This window comes from Camellia sinensis, chromosome 2, assembly GCF_055761805.1.
Source record: "Camellia sinensis isolate YWXY chromosome 2, ASM5576180v1, whole genome shotgun sequence".
Taxonomy (NCBI): Eukaryota; Viridiplantae; Streptophyta; class Magnoliopsida; order Ericales; family Theaceae; genus Camellia; species Camellia sinensis.
Window position 1 is genome coordinate 18,211,980 of NC_138962.1, and position 12,880 is coordinate 18,224,859.

General features: G+C 33.7%; 1 pseudogene; it reads right to left on the reverse strand.

Moving 5' to 3' along the window:
• Positions 1 to 11,955: 11,955 nt before the first annotated feature.
• LOC145810888 (dirigent protein 21 pseudogene) lies at positions 11,956 to 12,510 on the reverse strand (annotated as a pseudogene).
• Positions 12,511 to 12,880: the final 370 nt, after the last annotated feature.

The window sequence follows — 12,880 nt, forward strand, 5'->3', positions numbered from 1 at the left end:
CCGCAAGTATTTTCTAACCTTCAGGGAAGTTGTGGGTGTATTTCCTGAAGACGAAAGATGAGGTATTCCAACACTTTCAGGAGTTCCATGCAATAGTAGAAAGAGAGACCAGGAATAAGTTGAAGTGTTTTGGCACAGAAAATGGTGGTGAGTACACTTCCAATGTTTTTGAAGCATAGTGTGCTAGCAGAGGTATCCGGCACGAGACAATAGTTCCTGGCACCCCACAACATAATGGTGTGGCACAAAGGATGAGCCGCACTATTATTGAAAGAGTCAGATGTATACTCAGAATGACAAAATTGCCAAAGTCATTCTGTGACTATAATTATTGGGTCAATTTATTTTTATTTATTTTTATTTTTTATAGATGATTTACACACTGAGACCTAATAAATTAACTAATCAAATTATTAAAATGATACTCGTGGTAGGCCCACGCATGGGTCCAAGCTAGACTGGTCAAGCTAATTCCAAAATAAAAATATTAGACCCCTAACTTTTTGTTACGAAGTAGATCATTAATTAGAGCAAGGATCCTTTAGAGTTTTTTTTTTTCTAAAGTTTTCTAGAGTGGTGTGTTGTATGGTTGAGATTTAATGACAAGTCACATCAATTTTTTAGCATTAAATCTCACCCATACAATACACCACTTTAGGAAACTTTAGGAAAAAAAAACTCTAGAGGATCCTTGGTGCTTTAATTATACGATTCTGCTTTGAATAATGGGATAATATGTGAGACAGAAAATAAGTCCTATATGTGGTGTGTCTTATTCTATAAATCTGTTCACTTAAATTTGCCCTTTGGTAAATCTTAACAGGTGTTCGGTGAGCACTCGTTTGCCTTTCTTAATTAGAAAATTAGAAGCAATTGGCATTCAAAGCATAATACAACAATTCTTTTAGGTTTTCATTTATTTTCAATTTTATTTTTCATAAGAATTCTTCTCCAAACATGTCTTTAAATTTTCTCTTCCAAATTTCTACTTGCGTAAATTATACCTTTGCTATTATGGTTGTCTCTACGCACATGCTACTGAAAGCAGATAATTTTAAAAATAAGTATTTTTTAAAAAAAGAATAGGAAAGGCCAACTAATATATTCCCATCTACTAAATGATTCAAATTAAAAATGCTAGTGTCACTACTTGCTGAGATTTAGAGCAGATTTTTGCAAAACAAATTAGATTGTCAGAGCCTAATTTTTGTTGGTCTTCATAAATTATATTAAATGTAGCCATTTATAATTGTCACAAGGCTTTGTGGTTAATTTTATTTTAACACAGTATAAATTGACAATCTAACAAACAAACCAACAGTTTTCAGTTTGTTTGTCACAACATTATGTGTCTCTCTCCCCCATGGTGCAGCCATGTTATAATTATTTAAAATCATATTTCTTTCATGAATTTAGATAAAGACTTGAAAACATAAACAAAAAATATAAGTAATGTAAATGAAATATAACTATATTTTACACATTTTTCACATACATTTTTTCTATTTTTTTTTTTAAATTTCTATCCAAATTCATGAATCAAACACAATACAAATCTTTTCTATTTTAGTTGGTTGTGGTCAAGTCTATGTTAAGCAATATTGCGCAAAAAAGAGAAAAAGTGTTGAGAAAAATAAGAGATAGAGAGAGTAACTATGTACCCGCACAAACACTGATGATCAGTCACTCTCTGTCTATTTTACTATAATTTCCTTGTTTTCCCTTCACCTGTTCCAACTCCATGATTGTAGCAAAAGCAATTCATTTTTGAATAACCAGCTTTATATAAAAGATGAATTAATAATTAATTTTTTTAGATTAATAAAAAATAATATATATTACCGTTCTTTTATCATCTTTTTATATCACTTCTTAATTGTTGAATTTAGATCATGTATTATTATTTTTTTTTATAATGAGTTCAAATATGTAATTTTTTTGGGGATAAATATGCACAAACTTGGGTGGTTGAAAAAGTTAGTATTATTTTGCTCTAATTGTTTTTGTTGTTATCAGAAGATGCTAATCACCCACAAAGTTCAGGAAAAAAGATTCAAGAAATTAAAATTAACGCAAAGTCTATAGTAAACAAAAGACAAGAAATATAGCAACTGAGGGAAAAAAGAAGAAGAAAGAAACAAGAAATCTAGCTGCACAATTTTTGTTTTGGAAAAAATTAATAAGTACCACTGTTTTCTCCAAATTACCATTTAGTCGTATTAACTTTCAATTTGAGCAATTATTTCTTATTTTTATTAGAGAAATTATATGTACCACTGTTTTTTAATCACCATTTTATATTACCAAATTACATAATTTGTTGTCATGTACCTAATAATACAAAATATAGTAATATATAATAACCATCTTTTTATAACTTCTTCCAAATTAGCTCGAGATTTTATACTAGCATATTTTATTTTGATTTTACCTTTCAACATGGAAAGAAATTCTAACAAAGAAAAGAAAAGTATAAACAATTAAATATAAATATCCATTTATCTCAGTAAATTAAGTAATAGAATAAGAATTATGAGCAATACTATGGTACATACACAAGTTATGCTATTTGTAAGATTGTTATCACATATGGCATAACTTAATACTTTTTTGATCAGTAAAACAAAGCTTTATTGATGAAAAAGTACAATACATGTAAAATTTACATCAACAAAGCAGGGAAATGTGCAGAGTATCATAGTTAACTTTAACAATCCCAACTAGGTTGGCGCCGCAAAGAAAGCACAATTATTTGCTAGCACTTGACCCAAGATTGATGAGAAACCAATCAAAAGCAACCAAAAAAGGAGAAAAAAAAAAAAAAACAAACAAACAAAACAAACAGAATTGCAACAATAGAGCAGCAGCAATAGGCAATGAGCTACCAACCCAAACCAGCCGCAATAACAATACATTAGCATCAACAAACTCTCCCAAGCAACAAACCCCTCCTACCCTTGCAACAAACTCTTCCAAACAACAGAAAACAACAGCATCTCAGAATATATTAGTGCAGACCATATTAGAACATATCAGACACACTGGTGGAAATAAGACTTTTAGTGGCGTTTAAAAAACGCCGCTGTATCTATAAAAAAACGCCGCTAATTCATTTCGTGACGTTTGTACCAAACGTCGAAGATGCGACCGTCGCTGTAGCTTTATGACGTTTTAAAAACGTCGTGATATTAGTATAGGCGGTGTTTTTAAAAACGCAGCGAAATGTCCCTACCATGACGTCGCTATGATTCAGGGACGTTTTCAAAACGCCGTCATATCTTTTTTTAAAAACTCACCGTTAACTATTTAGAGTTTAGGTGGCGTTTTAAAAACGCCGTGACATCTTCTCTTTCTTTTTTTTATTATTATAAATTGTGCTAATTTATGTGATTGAACTAAAAAAATACCTGTAATAAAAATGAATAGCCTTAATATGAAATAATAACTCTCATTCAAATAGTAAATGCAACATTAATTCACTTTCCCATTTAATTTAATATCTAATCATCATTACCCACAAAATAACATATCCAAAAATTAAATTCACAATTCTCAACCAAAAAATCAAATGGTACATAAGCATAACATTAAACAGCCTTTCTTTTTGGTTCCTACAAATCACCTAAAATCAAAATTAAGAGGCAAAAGAGCTTTGGTTAATTTCCAATTACATTTTCATATGCATCCTCAATTTTTTGGATTTCATCCTGCCATCCCAAAGTGTTGCAATTGTACTCATGACAGTAAGACATACAAACAGAATGTTATGCTCCTCTCATAAACCACACATCATACAGATTTCTGAATCTGTCCATGTATGAACCCAGATAATGAAAAAAAAGACTTAACAGACAAAGCAGATAAAGCCAAATTTGGATTCAATAGTGTAGGAGACGAAGAAATGGCATTGGTGGATTGAAAGCCCCAACTTTCTCAAAGAAGTCTTCATCCAAGTTTAAAGCCAGAGCAATTAAAGAGATCAACTTTTTTCCAGCAGTCATGTGGCAGCAAAAATCAACACCAGTCAAAAGTCACACACAACCTTGTTCTTGTCAACTAGACCAACTTGTATTACAAAAGCTTTTGTAACATAATTTGCTCACAACTCAGAAGCAATAGTAGCATAAACTTGGAAGACAAGGTGTGTCGGCTACCAGCAGCAACAGATGTAATCCTCACTCCTGGATCCAGGTCTACAAGACAAGGTGGTGCTGAGAGAGTTTCATCAGTAGATGTTGAGCTTTCAACTTCTTGTTTAGTGGATGATATTCTTCTTCGCTTTACACTTTCCTCTCCAGATTTATTATTATTAGATTGAGTTACTGCAGCAGCAGTTGGTTTTGATCCATTAAATCGTGGGCTCACTATAGTAAAATTAAGTCATTATATTAGTCTCCGAAACAAAGCCTCAATAAACTATATCTGTCTCACCCTGTTAATAATATTGTCTTTGTAGATTGTAATTAGACTCTGAAACTAATGGGAATAATATGATACCTGTAACTGAAACACAATGGGCCCAACCAGTTGCAACCTTCACCATTGTAGCTTCAGTTGGAAGTGGAAATCGCTCTGGAGTTTCCTTAATGTGCATATAGGTGATAGAAGATGCAAAATCAATTAAAAAGGAAAAAAAAAAAAAGAAGAAGAGAAGAGTTCGTAGATTAAAAAATAATGAGCATATAAACAGCTAAATACATAAATAAATTGTTTACATGCAGAGCTCTGCAGATTTTCCCTACTTTTTGAATGTCGAGAAAAGTTTCATACCAATTTAATTCAAAAATATTTATTTCTCTCTCTATTACTTATCACTATCATGTCTTTTAAACCTCTCTAGATGAAATGATTACTACATTGCCTTTAGTGTGTTTAGAACTATAATTAATATCACTCCCTATATTATGGTTTGGACTTTGAATAAGAATAAATGCCTCCCGTTCAAACTACATATTCAAATATAAAATATAACTCTAAATTTTCCATCATGTTTATATTAGCTTCATAAAATGAAACTTTCTATTTATGTAGCATAAACATCAAATTATTCAGCAAAGCAATTCAACATGGAGTAGATGACATCCTACTCTGAAATCAACATAATTAACCAAAGCAAAATTTTGGATCACAATGCCAATCATAAAGTAACAAAGGAAGTTTTCAGTAGCTTAAAAGTAAATCAGTACAAATTGGTTCAACACATAGCATCTTGCCACACGTGAGTAGGAAGTTTCATTTGGAGAGATCAACATAGTCAACCAATGTGAGCCCATCACAAAACAAAAATCCAACCACCACCACCACCACCACCACCAAGAATCAAATTCGTCTAACAATAATTCCAAGAAGTAAGAATGATAAGTTCCTTGATATTGAAACAGTACTAATGTGATTGTGAAACCCCGTATTTTTATAAAAAAAAAATAATAAATAAATAATATATATATTTTTAATTTTCTTAAATAATTATTCACAATATTTTGAATTTAATAGTTTGTATATTTTTATATTGAACATTTATTCGAAATAAAATAAAATAAAATATTTTTTTGACTTTATATTATTACTCAATATTACTTTATGAACCTTATGATATTTTATTATATTTTTCTCTATATTTTTTTTTTGTAATCAAATTACATTGGAAACTAATATTTTCTGTACTAAAATCCAATCCAAAAAAAAAAAAAAAGAAGTAAAACCATGGGCTTGCTCCCCATGTTTTCTCACCTCCCACTTTCCACGTGCAATCATTTTCTGTAAAGAAAATGTGATGGACATGCAAGCTATACACCTCCCTTCTTTTTAATTTGTCTTCATCATAAATTGAGCCTAGTTTTTCCTCACATTTCGTCATCTTTCTCTTCACTTCCAGTTTCACCTCTCTTGGTTCCCTCTCCCTCCATCTCTCATCCTCAAAACTCTCTTTCTCCTTCTTTATCTATGTTTTTCCTCCTCCCCCGACCTCCACAGTCACGGCCTCAACCCATACTACCACCATCCGAACCATTAACCCGCGAACTTCACCACCATTGGCGCACCGTCGGACCGCCACAACCACCATCACCTATTTCCATTATCATCTAGAACCACCATTCACAAAGTGTTGTAGGTGAAGAAATAGAAAAAGAAAGAAGATGGAGGAGAAAGAAACAAAGTTAGAGAAATTTATTTTGAATTTCAAAAGTTGGTTTTCGGCTTACTTTCGGCATGCCAAAACCATCCATTCCGGGAAGAATTGAGAAAAATAGGTCATGTAAGATGAAGTACGGAGTAAGTTGAAGAGAATGGCGAAAGAATGAAGTAAAACCGTTAAGAATTAAGAAAGTTATGGGATCCGAAAGATGGTTCGAAAAAAATGTCTAAGACGGTAGGAAAATAATCTTATTTTTCGTCAAATTTTAGAGATCCGACGGCATGCAAAAAGAGATGGAACAAGGCGTGTGAGTAGTGAACCAAAAACTAGGTCGTGAGGTGAATCCAATGACAGAAAAATAAGATAAAACGGAGTTACGATGAAGAAGATAAAAGCATTTGAACTGGTGACATTGAAACTAAAATTCTGGGTCTTCTATTCGTGCATGCCACGGCTGTTGGAGAAGATGAATTGAATTTTATCCAGTGTTTCTCGGCCCTTGGTGCTGCGGTGCATCCTAGTACCTTTAGGTTAATCGAGTGGTCCTATGACTTTGGGGATGACCACCCTTAGGTTTTTCAACGTGTAGAATCCATTTTTGGGGTTAGATCTTGCAAATTCTGAGTCTAAGATGATGATCAACAACTAAAAGTTCTAAGAGAATCCAATGGCAGATCAACGGTGAGATCGCGTCCGATTGATGTGAAATTTCAGCAAGACGATTATGGAGCTAGGACGATCATATCTTACGATCAGAATCATAAATCAAATTCGGACGATAAATCGTTAACAACCTAACATAGTAAGAAAACTCTCATAACCGTCTCATTCTTTTTAATTGTTAAATTTTTAGATTTGTGTTCATATGTTAACATAGCTAAAACTTTAGATAAAATTTTGTTTATAGTTGTATGTAAATTTGTGATTGGTATGTTAAATATTTGAAGGTCAGTTCTTTATTAGTAGCCTTAAAATCATGATATAATCTTGGATTTAGACTTGCATGTGTAGTTTGTGCCATTAAAGAGATGATTAAAAATTTTATTTGGTTTGATTATATAACTCTTCAATCTGTCAGAAACTTGTACGAATTTTTAGATAATTTTATGCTCAAAATTTTGAAATGATTTCTTCTACAAAGTTGTTGAGAATGATGTCTAGTTCATCCAGGAATTTCTTAACAATTATTGAGCTTGGTACGAATTTATACAAATTTATAATTAAATCTGCTACTGTAAGACAGATTTTAGTATATGTTTAAAAGCTTATTAAAAATTCTATATTAAGCCAAATCTGGTAATTTCTAACTAAAATATGAAATTTGAGAAGTCTAATTTCATACTAAATTTTTAGATTGTGGATCTGATTTATAAATTTAAGTATGGAATTAATTTAAGAAAATGTGATAAATCTGTGTCATAAAATTTCTGGGAATTTTACAGAATTATTTATAACTTATTTTTGGGAATTTATTTCTGAAAAATGACCCAAACATATTTATTGAATATTCTGTACATTTTCACGAATTTTAGAACTGTATAAATAATTTATTTATAATTTTTATTACCTAAGGTATAACTTGAAAATTTCTAGACAGGTTTAAGATCATGACTTCAATTATTTATTCGGATAAAAATCAGTTATTGTGTTGGTCCAATTCATCAAATATAGTAAATTAGTAATCCATGTATGGGTGTATTGTGGTTTATTTAATATTGTGGTAGTCTAATCTTGTAAATTAAAGATCCATGCACGTGTGTGACTTTGGTTTATTTTCTCTGTATCTAAATTATTATTTCATACCATGGTTTAAATAAATTGTTTATTTAAATGTTGTACATTTAGTTATTATTGTGTGACATGTGTAATATTGTATGTTGAGAATTTTAATGAGTTGATATAACATCAATTGTGATTAAAATTTGGAATTATTTGTGAGTAATATCAAAATTAACTGAAATGATTAACGGCATATACAAAGTTAACAATTGACGGTTAATACCAGTTGTTCAGAGTGAGTCTTGGTTTTAAAGAGTGTACGAAATTAAGGGTTGACGGTTAATATCGGTTGTTCAGGGTGAGTCCTGATTTTAAAGAGTGTATGAAATCAAGGGATTGACGGTTAATGCTGGTTGTTCAGGGTGAGCCCTGGTTTTGAGAATTCTCACGTAAATTGTGTTGCGAAGCTCTAAGATGGCACGGGACTTATTTGAACCCTTTTCGGTATTTGGTTTTGGAATAAGGGTGGATGTGCCGGTGGCACATAGGGAGGTTACGTACCCCTGGCAGACCGTTTCCTTGGGGCAGACCACGGATGCTACTATTTGGGTATATAACTCCGGACGTGAGCATCCCTGGTAGTTACGGTTGGTAACACTAAAATATTTGACCAAGGGAGGGTTTCAAATTAACCGTTGCCATGCTTAGTGGTTGGTAAGTTAAATCTCTTTGGTGAGATTTCGAGTGTCACCTAATTTATTAAAATTATTGAAATTATTTTAATGGTTGTAATTTATGCTTACAATTATATTGTTATCTCATGTTTATAATCTCATTATTTTTCTCTTAAAAAGAATGGTAGGTTGGTTTTGTTTTCTTACTGTGTTGCAAAACTCATGGCATATATTTTTGTTGCCCTGGCGTTTTTTGCTATGTTTTGGCGAGGAAATAATTGAAGCTGAAATGGAGTTGACGCTAACGTAGAGCCCTGGCTGACTTGAAATCATGACTAAAGTCGAATAACTTTATTATCTTATAAATTAGCTATTAAGGACCTTATAATTTCATTTGATGTTGTATTTGGATAATCTTAAGTTTTTATTAAATATTATTTGAACCTTTGGTTATGTACGAGAGCTGGAATGTTCTATTAAGATGTCAACTTTTTAGTTTATTAAGTCATTTTGTTTATTTAATTTCCCTTGATGTTAAAAAAAAATTTGGGGCGTCACAGTGATCAAAAACTCAAAATGTACATATTTAACTCCATGAGAAATCAAAATCAAACACCAGTTTCGAGCTAGAGAGAAACTACAGCCAAACTAATAGCATGTACAAATGCAGTCAAACGAAAGGACAATTTGTCTACATGAACAAACCGAGAAGAGAGAGAGAGAGAGTACCGATTAAAGTCAGAAACAAAGTAGACTATTCGCCGCCATCGGAGCTTGAAATACGAGTAATCGAGGGGTCAGAGTTCAGATCTGAGCTTCTGGAAATCATTGAATCTCTGAATCTCTGTAAATGAGATGGTGGAGCTCGCTACCTCGCCGGTGCAGCTTCGAAATCACTTTGGTGGATCTTCGATCTAAATATCCGATGAAGCTTCGAAATCGCTTCGATCTGAATATTTGATGGAGCTTAAAATCGCTTCGATTTGAATCTTCGATGGAGCTTGAAATCGCTTTGATCTGAATCTTCGATGGAGCTCAAAATTGCTTTGATCTGAATCTTCAATGGAGCTCGAGCTTAGATCTGAATCTTCGATGGAGCTCGAAATCGCTTCGATCTGAATCTTTGATAAAGCTTAGAGAGGGTTGAGAGAGAGAGAAAGAGAGAGAGAGAGAGAGATGTGTGCGTATAAGGGTTGAGAGAGATAGATCTGAATCTTCAATCAAAATCATTTTATGTAATATGCTTAGGGAGGTTCCAATTCAAAATAAAGTTTCACAAAACGAGGCACGTGTGGCTAACTCATTTGGAGGCGTTTTAAACGCCTTCTATTATAAAACGGTGTCGTTTCGTTTAATAGAATATGCGGCGTTTATAAAACACCGTTAAATGCTAATAACAGTGACGTTTAAAAAAACGTCATTAAAAAAACGCCACCATAACCCCTTTTTCCTGTAGTGACAACAACAACATTTCAACAACAAATCCCACTGCTAGAGCAACCAAAATCCCCTTGATACAGAACATATCAGTGCAGCCTTCCCCAAACAACATATTAGATCAGCATATCCCTCTGCAATCCACCAAACTGTTAAAGGCTTCTTCTCACTTGTTGCATGTTGGAGACAATATCATTAATAGAGTAGAGGCATCCAGAATCATATACCTCCAACCAAAGAGCTAACCTGATTTTAATTAGATCACATAATTCCTCAAGACATGGTTGTAAACTAGAAAAATTGCAATCATTCCTACATCTCCAAATGGACCATATCACAGCTGAAGGAATGGCTTTCCATATTTGGCCTTCCTTTTTTTTGAACTTCCAGCTTAGCCACCATTGTAGCAGATCCTCAATTGACCCTGGTACTACCCATTGCAGCCCCCACCACTGAATGATACATGACCAAACTTGCAACACAAATGGACATAATAGTAAAATGTGATTCATAGCATCCACTTCCTCTTTACAAAATACACAACATAAATCAACATTATTTCTTAACACACCAATACTCAAGAACTCACCTGTCTTTAATCTTCCTTTCCATGCTAGCCAGGTGATGAATTTGGTTTTAAGAGGAGAGAAATTATGCCAAATCAGGCCAGGTGAACTGGATGTTGGGCCATTCAACAACTCACACCATTTATATGTAATATTTACCTTATATACACCTGCATTCCCTGCCTTCCATCTCATGGAATCCCCTTGCTCCACCTGTAAACTTGGCCTAGCACCTAGCAAAGCATTAAGCCTTGAAACCTCATTTTCTTCCCAAGCATAGAGGGGTCTTCTAAACTAAAGCACCACTTATTGGACAAATCTCTCCGTGTCAAAACTTTACTCAATGTGCTTTCCTTGTCTGTGCATAACGGATACGGTCTTGGGAATTGACTCCTAAGACTAGAATCCTTACCCAAAACATTATCTTTCTTCCATCACCAATTGTGATTTCTACATTATCCATAAAGAAATTAAACAAGTTTTGATTAAAATGTACTATGTCTACAATGTCCCTTCAAATTTTTGAGACATCTTGAAAATTTGTTACTAAGGGCCTTCACTTCCCTCCTGAATATCCATATTTACTACACAACTTTTTTCCATAGTGCACCCTCCTCAAGAGCAAACCACCAGCACCGTTTGATTAACACAACTTAATATTATGATAGTCATATCAAAAAAAAGAAAAAAAAGAAAAAGAGTTATAACCAATATATCAAGATTCTAAATCGCGGTATCGGGTAACGTAACGGTATCGATCGCGGAGTATCGGTATCGATAGTATCGATCGGTACGTATCGGGAATCGAGTGTCGCAGTGGTGAAATTTTAAAAATCATTTCAAAGGTTTTTCAACTTTTTCTTTCCCGTACCGGTCCAAACCGGTGAGTATCGGCCCGTCGCGGCTTGTGTAACGGCTTGTGTAACGCTTACAGGTCGATACGTACCGGGAGTCGGCCAATACTCCTGCGATTTTCAATCTCAGTGGTATATTGCCCTGTATCCGTCGCGGTATCCCATTTTTTCGATACGTAGCGTATCGGCCGATATTTAGAACTATGCAATATATATAATCAAATAACTCTTGGATCATAACTAAAATAATTTCATAACTAATAACATCATAATGTGCAATTACTAACAACACAATACATCATAACCATTGACATAAAGATCGTAACCAAGGGTGTGTATGGTAGAAACCCCAAACATAGAATTTCCAAGAACTATTAATCATTTATTATTGAAAATTAATATTAAAAAAAAGGATTTCAATCGCAATATTGAAAATTGATAAAAGTCAGACTGATTCGATCATAGTCTCTCTGTGAAAAAAAAAATTAAGTGAAAATAACAAAGCACCATAAAGTGAAAAACACAAACATGGTTGGTTACTCAATCGAAGACAGCTTAATAATGAATAACTACAACATGGTACTCAACCTCGCAGCAGTATCGAACGAAAAAGTCTTGGCGGTTGCAATTCCTCGTGCGAGTCGAAACTCACCTGAACCACCTACGACAGACATCTCACGGTACTGATCTACTATTGGGTCGCGACCAACGATCGCAAGAGTGCTACCATTAAACTCTCCTTCTGTGAAAAACAGGTTCATAGTAATTAGTAGACTCTGTGGTCCGAGCGAAGAAGCAGCGAATAGACCCTGAGCTCGGCCGAGCTGCTTGGAAGTGATGTTAGGGCCTACTGTCATTGCGTTATCGAACACGTTGATTCCACCGAAAGCAGGTGCGGATGTGCTGCTATTGTTGGGTGCTCGAGCTACTTGAATTGAAGTTATGTTGTTTCCGCTTTCGGTGTCGTGGAAGTAGAAGTGAAGCTTTGTTAGCTTTTGTTTCGAATGGGTTAGGTTTTCGAACCATTTTTCAACCGATTTTGGATCTTCGGCTATGCTTTGAATTGCCGGCACGGAAATCACCATTATTGAACATAGTATCAGAATTGCAGAGAGCTTTTCCATCTCTCTGTGTTGTTTGTGTGCAATCAAGACACAACGGAGAGGCTTTTATGCATGTATCATGTATCTAGAATTTGCTCACGTATTTGTTATAAAATTTATTGTCTTTTTAGAATTTTTTTTTTCATTGACTTCTCTTGATAATATGTAGAAGACTTTAAACAAAATTGATATATACATTTATATATATAAAAAATGATAGTGGGCTAACCGAAAATCGGACTTCAAATAAATATATGCTTTGGTTTGCTGACGCAACAGACTTAGGAGTGTTATTTGGACCGCCTCAACTTAAACCATTCAAACTCAACCTCAAATTTTTTAAGATTTAGATAAGATATTTTTAAATTCGATATGAGCTTGAGTAAACATT